General features: G+C 45.6%; 1 pseudogene; it reads left to right on the plus strand.

Moving 5' to 3' along the window:
- Positions 1–3,734: 3,734 nt before the first annotated feature.
- Positions 3,735–7,456, plus strand: LOC132398960 (immunoglobulin lambda-1 light chain-like; annotated as a pseudogene).
- The last annotated feature ends 264 nt before the right edge of the window (positions 7,457–7,720 follow it).

Genomic DNA, 7,720 nt, shown 5'->3' on the forward strand with positions numbered 1-7,720 from the left:
GTATTTCATTTGCCACGTTCCTGCCGATTCTGCTAACCTGTCTCAGTTCTTTGCTCAACACTACCTGTCCCTCCACCGATCTTCGTATCATCTGCAAACTTGGCAGCAAAGCCATCTATTCCATCATCTAAATCAATTATATAGAGCATGAAACGAAGTTGTCCCTACACCGACCCCTGCTGAAAACCACTAGTCACTGGCAGCCAACCAGAAAAGGATGCTTTTATTCCCAGTCACTGCTTTCTAACTATCAGCCAATGCTCTGAGCATGTTAGTAACTTTCCTGTAATACCATGGGCTCTTAACGTGGTAAACAGCTTCATGTGTGGCACCATGTCAAAGGCCTTCTGAAAGTCCAAATATACAACATCCACTGCATCCGCTTTATCCTACTTGTAATCTGAACGAATTCCAACAGGTTCGTCAGGCAGGATTCTCCCTGAAAGAAACGATGCTGATTTTGTACTATGTTGTCCTGTGTTACCAAGCAGTCCAGCACTTCATCCTTAACAATTGACTCTGACATCTACCCAAACACTGAGGTCAGGCTAACTGGTCCATAATTTCCTTTCTGCTGCTTTCCCCCTTTCTTAAAGAGTGGTGTAAGATTTGAAATTTTACAGCCGTCTGGTACCATGCCAGAGTCCAATTATTTTTAAAAGATCATATCTCATGCCACCGCAGTCTCTAACGCTATCTCTTTCAGAACACTAGGGTGCAATTCCTCTGGTCCAGGTGACCTATGTACATTTAGCATTTTCTCTCTTCCTTCACACACTACAACATCACACACACTGCTAGCTTCTTCCACAGAGAAGACTGACGCAAGATTTCTCCTGCCGCATTTTCTAGCAGTCCTATATCCACTCTCATTTCTCTTTTATTTTTAACATACCCTTGAAAAAACTTTGCTAGCTTGCTTTCATGTTTCATCTTTTCACACTAATGACTTTTAGTTGCTCTTTGCAGGTTTTTTGAAACGTATCAATCCTTTATCTTCCCACTCATTTTTGCATTGTTGTATGCCCTTTCCTTTTCTTTTACAATAGCTTTGACATTTTTTGTCAGCCACGCTTGCACTACTTTATCATTTGGGTATTTCTTCATTTTTTGAATGCAAATGTCCTGCACCTTCCTCATTTCCACCAGAGACACACATTATTGCTGCTCTACTGACATGCTTGCCAGCAGCTCCTTCCTGTTTACTTTGGTTAACTCCTCTCCCATACCACTGTAGTTTCCCTTACTTCACTGAAATACTTCTACTTCAGATTTTACTTTTTTCAAGTTGAACATAATTATATGGTGTTGATTGATTCCTCTAAGTTCTTTTACCCAAAGCTCCCTAATCGCCTCCGGTTCATTACATAACACCCAATCCAGTATAGGTGAACGGAAAACTGCTCTAAAAAGCTGGCCCTTATGCATTCAACAAACTCCCTTTCTTGAGATCCATTATCAGCCTGTTTTTCCCAATTGACCTGCATGTTATAGTCTCCCAAAACTACTATAACCTTGCCTTTTCTATTTCCTGTTGTCAGATGTGGTCCATCTCCCAGCTTCTGTTGGGACGCGTGTATATAAGTGCCATCAATGTCCTTTTACCCTTGCAATTCCTTAACTCAACCCACAATGATTCAACATCTTCCGATCCTATGTCACATGTGATTTGATGTACATTTCTCTCCCTCTGTCTCTCTCTCTCTCTCTCTGAGACGACCCTGACCCTCACTCCTGGGAGGTAACATACCATCCGGATGTCACGTCCAAGAGTCCAGAATCTCCTGTCTGTTCCCCTCTCTGTTGAGTTCCCTATCACTACCGCTCCTTTCTTCTCTTCTGCTCCATGGACCCATTCTTAGTGCCCGTAACCCAGTCGCCGTGGCATTCTGTCGGGTGGTCATCCTCCACAAAAGTATCCAAAGCGGTATACTTGTTTTTGAGGGGAACGGCCACAAGGGTGCTCTGCCCTAACTGCCCATTTCCATTTCTCCTGCAACTGCGGGGTGACTACTTCTTTGTAACTTTGATCAATTATATCCCCGCACTCCTCACATTAAGAAAGTGCGGGAAACAGGGATAGAGAATGTGATCGGCAAATCTCTTGGTGATCTCTTGGTAATGGTGTCATAACATACGCAACGAAACGACTGACAATCAGCGGACGCGGTGCATGTTGATTATCAGCAGGCCACCTGTGAAGTGATGCGCAAGATTTGCTGAAAAAAGAAATCCAGCTGTTCCTAGTGTACATCCAATCACTTGGACAAGGGAACGGAGTGTAATATTGGCATGTTTGTTGATTATCAGGGTTATCAGGACGCTGCAGAATGACTGAGTTGATGTTCACAGATCAAAACAGGCAGGGATATATTTGTTTGTATTTGCACAGTTTGACTTGTTTGATTGTTCGTCTTAGTTTTTAGCTTTTCATTGCTTCCATTGTATTCCTTTATATGTACTGTGAATGCCCGCAAGTCAATGAAACTCAGGGTTGTGTATGATGAGTTACTGCACTTTGATAGTAAATTTATTTTGAACTTTCAATTTTATAATCCTAAACCTGTGACCACGATCTAATTAATATGCCTCAATTTAATCAATCCAGTCGTTTCTGATCAGCGGTGCCTCCCGGATGTTGATGGCGACTGAAGATATTGGAACGTCAGGGGTCGGGGGTCAGATCCTTTCCTGTTGACAGAGGCCATTGCCGGAACTAATGTAGACAGTCTGATGTTTGCTCCTACCAGCCTTGTCTGACTATTTTCGGATTCTTGTTCCATGCTTCAATATCTCACTGTCGGAAAATTTCATAAATGGGGTTTCAGATGAACGTTCTCGGACTTAAACGGCGACTGTCTATTTCCTGGCATAGATGCTGCCACACCCGTTCAGTCCTTTCATCTCTTACTGAGTTGCTCCAGATTCCAGCATCTGCAGCCGTTTGCATCACTGATGCAATTATTACTAAACATCCCTAATTCCCATCTAATGAGACCCGGAAGATTCGCTGCCGAGAGGAGCACTCCTAATGCCCTCTGGCTGCGTTGATTGCGTTCCACTGCAACCCCTTTGCACAACCACTGACTCCAATGTCGGACGTTAAATTAAATTCTTCCCAGGCCCGCTTTAGAGACGAGAGAGAGAGAAAAAAATCACTTGTCGGTTGGGAGTTGCGCATTTTAGCGACAAACTTTATTCTCTCATAAGCAAAGCAGCGACTTGTTTTCTGCAGGAATGACATATTTTCAAATAGGAACCGCTGTATTGTCGACGTAATTTTGGGATGGCATAGAGGTTTTGTAGAAATTTGATGTGACCTTGAAAAGTTTTGTTGTCATTAGCCATTCTGAGCAGAGACGAGGTGCCGTGTGCAACCACCATCCACACCGATTGTTCCGGAGGGAAGAAGCCGAAACAATATCTAAAATAAGTTTAGCCGGAGTATTCTCCAAAGTTCTACAGACTTGGATATGTGATACAACTGAAGATGAAACAATCTTTAAATTAGGGGTTAAGGTTTTCAAAATCAGCAAGGTGGCCATTCAAATTTTCTGAAGGTTAGCAAGTCAATCTCCGCCCACATTCTATCTCTGGCGCCGCCCACTCATTTACATCCCAATTAATAAACGGACTCGTAGACTCTGAAACCGGAGCGGTTCCCGGAGTGTGCAGAACTGCACATGGTTCGGTCGGAATTTTTGCGCGCTCGTTGTCTGATTGTGTCCGGAGGAATGTCCCCAGCGCTGCATCTCTTGTAGCTGCTGCTGCTCCATTTACCAGGTGAGAGTCGGATTGGTTCACGCTCGGATTATCCGTTAAAATTGGGATTAATGCTGTTTTTTTATTGCTCTCCAAGTAACCCAGTGGTTTTATTGTGTTTTATTGCAGATATCCACGCGGCCGTCGTGCTCACTCAGACCCCGATGTCCGGACCTGTTTCCGTGGGACAAACCGTAAGCATAGAGTGTCGGATACAGAACGGTAATGTTGGAAGTTACATGTACTGGTACCGACAGCGCCCCGGGGAGAGACCAGAGTATGTGTTAGAACATTACCCAAACAATAATATATACCGTGGGCCAGGGATCACAGACCGTTTCCAACCATCCAGAGACACCTCCAGCAACAGTCACATCCTGAGCATGAGCAGTTTGGGGCTCCGGGATTTCGCCGTCTATTACTGTGCAGCGTGGGAGAATGGGGTTATCTTATGTCCAGGCACCATCCTGGATATTAAGAGTAAGTGACTCCCTCATTCTGCTGCAAACAATTCCGACTGCAGCCACTCTCATTCCCCACAGCTGGATAAAATCCCGTCCAGGGAAGGCAGGTTCCATCTGTCTCAGTCTGGCACAATAGGCCGTCGAGTCAGCTCCAGCAATCAAATTAATGACCGCTTGACTTGTGAACATTTTTTTGTTGTTGGACACTTCTGATCTACTTCAGCCGGTGTAGCAGAATTCAATACTTTCCGATATTCCTTCTCTTTAACACAATTGGCCCCGTGCATAGCATTATTGAATTGGTTTATTTTCGCTACTTTTCACAAGATGCAATGAAAATTTTGTTTTGCATACTGTCCATAATGATCACATGAGACAGTGCCTGGAGTTAAACACAGGTTAACGCAGAATAAAATTTAACAGCCAAAGCGGAAGTGTAGTTCAGGTAGATAAGTTGCAAGATCGTAACGAGGTAGTTGTGAGGTCAATCGTCCATCTTATCGTACCAGGGAACCATTCAATAGTCTTATTACAGCAGCCCCTCTGTAATGTCAAATTAAACCAATCCCTGCTGTCTACACATACTCCATATCCCTCTATTCTCAGCACACTCACGTGTCCGCCTAACAGCTTCTTAAACGTCCCTGTTGTATCTGCCTCCTCCAGCTCATGCAACCTCCACTCTGTTTAAAAACTAAAAATTCACCGAACTTCTCCTTTCGGCTTAGATTGCTGCCCACGGGAAAACATCCTGACTGTCGATCCTATCGCTATCACACATACTGTCTTGAATAATGTTCACATCTCATTCGGGGAAATGATCGCAACCACAATCATGACATCTACCCTTCCCTCTTCATTCACCACATCTGAGAACTTGTTTGTTGCCAATATTCCATAACTTTTTCTGGGTGCGGTAAATCCTGGGCCACAGGGCAGGATGTTGATCACTTCAGGTTAACGCAATTCGCAGTTTCTGATTAAGAACCGTGTCATTATGATTATAGAAAACACAGGAGAAAAACGTCAGACTTAAAATAATACACACCAGGGGAAAGTGCTGGGCAGACAACAGACTGGTCACAATGTCGAGCGGCAGTAGGCGGGTTAGTACGGGTTCGGAATGCAATCTGGTTCTAAACGAGTCGTTTCGCCTTTTCCCGCTTCTCACCGATTCACAGACCATTTTTCCGTCACTTCCTCTTCAGCCACTGGGTACCGAGTCTTATATATCCACTGAGCTTTCCCGAACTTGGGACATCCCAAAGTGCCTTCTTACCATCATTAACTGAAAGTGTACCATTCTCAGTTATTGCCCTATGAGTTCAAAATTTGGGGAGTTGTTGAACAATAAGGAACTGGTCTCACTAGAGGGACCAATCATTTGTGCAGGGTCTGGGGAATTAGCGAAGAGATTGAGTAGTGTTGAAGTTATGTTTTAACGCAATGCAGTACCGAGAGCAGAGGAGATTCAAAAGCATTTTTTAAATGAATAATGTCACGTCGTAGACGCGCAAGGCTGCGAACAATCCAGCCAACTCTTAACCCAAAGGACTGTACCCGAGGGGTCAAATGTAACGTATACTGTGTCCCAAAGCCTGTACTATTTTCGGCGCCGGTGCTTTTATCTTTGAACAGTCCATTAAATAATATTGTTTCTATTCCCCTCCTTTTCCTCTCTCACACAGGTAGCGAATCCCGGCAGCCCTCAGTTCTCCTGCTACCCCCCTCTCCGGAGGAGACCGGCTCGGGTTCGGCCACTCTCTCCTGTCTGGTGAATGGTTTTAAGCCGGGCTTGGTAGCGCTAAGCTGAAGCGTAGATGGAGTCGAGACGGCAAGCGGGGTGACGACAGGCGCCGTGTCCCTGGACACCGACCAGATCTACAGACTGAGCAGTTACCTGCGGGTTCCCGTCGCTGCCTGGAACAAGGGCTCGAGCTATTCCTGCAGCGTGAGCCACAGCTCGCTGAGCTCGCCGCTGGGCAACACCATCTCTTCGTCCGCCTGTGCGCAGTGAGAGTGTGCCGGCTGGCAGAACACGCGGGTTGTTTGCTCTTGTTTAATGCAGTGAAGCAATGATTGGGTCTGAAAAGCAGCCCATTGCAATGTAATTGTGTAGTAATGTTCGTTGATGGAAACAAACAGAATGTTCAATGAATTCAGAACAGTTGGCAATAATAACCCATACTTTTCTAATTTTATGTAGAATTGTCGCCACTGTGCTGAGTCTGAACTACTGCTGTGTGTAGACTCAGGAGCGATCTCCCGCGCTGTAAATGGAGTTTGTGTAACAAAACTCTAAAAAAAAGAGGTAACAGCGATAAATTTATCGTGTCTCGTCTTTACTTGGCTGCTGGCAGTACGTTGTTGGGGTGGGGGCGGAATGGTTCTGTACAACGTGCCGTCTGGGAGTCTCAAACAGAACTATAGTTAAATCGACTCCGACATCTGATTCCACTTTCTGCTCTCTGTGTCCTGAGAGTTCTTTGTTCGTCGGCACTCACACCCTCATTCTCCGGAACCTTCTATTCCTCGTTGTCTGCTCTTCATTTACAACCATCCCTGGGGGACGGAGATCAACATTTTCATTGCCTTTTGGACAACGTCTTACCACCATTGGGAGTGTTACACAGTAGGGATGTTTCCCCGTGACTTGAACATTGTCTTCATCGATTCAGTTCGTTCCTGAAGGAAGGCCATCGACCTCACTTTCCACCTGCCGCCACCGCCACCACCCACCACGCCCACACCCACGCCCACACACTAGCTTCTGTAACACATAGTGGTTTGTAACAGTCTGTAATGGTGTTAACGTGTGCCTGGACTTCCACTAACCATTAATGACCATACTAATCACTCTATTTATGGAGTATATAGAGCAACGTCAGTGACATTAGAGAAAATAAATCCTGTCCTGTCATGGTCCGGTCTGTGAAATACGCGATCCGGTTCACAGTCCGTCTATGGATTCCGTACTCCGGTTATTCAATTTTTCCCTTATTCTGTTGGGTAGTTTAACTGAGGCACCTGACTCTCGTTTCGGTCTGGCTATATGTAGCTCTGGGGTCCAGCAATTCCTTGCTCGACCGTCCTTGTCAGTCAGCCAGTCAGAAACCTCGTCAGTCACCCACACCGAGAAGCTGGGCTCAGTGTTCCGTGTTCTGTGTCTAAGAAGAGTCCCGGCGCTATGTCATGTGCCCAAGGAGGAGCCCCTGCTCAGTGTTCCATGACCTGTGACTACGTCAAGTCTGTTCCAAGTTCAGAGTCCAAGTCCAGTCCAAGAGCTGAGTCTAAGTTGAGTCCAGTAGCCGAGTACCTGTGCAGTCCAGGAGCCGAGTCCCGATCCAGTCTAGGAGCCCAGTCCAGTCCAGACCCGAGTTCCGAGTCATGACATGAGTTCCCTGTCCTGTTCAAGTTCCTGATCCAAGTCCTGGTCTTCCGATTAGTCACTCTTCTTCTACCTTTATGTTGTCATTTTGGCCGCGCTCCTTGGC

This window comes from Hypanus sabinus, chromosome 9, assembly GCF_030144855.1.
Source record: "Hypanus sabinus isolate sHypSab1 chromosome 9, sHypSab1.hap1, whole genome shotgun sequence".
Lineage (NCBI taxonomy): Eukaryota > Metazoa > Chordata > Chondrichthyes > Myliobatiformes > Dasyatidae > Hypanus > Hypanus sabinus.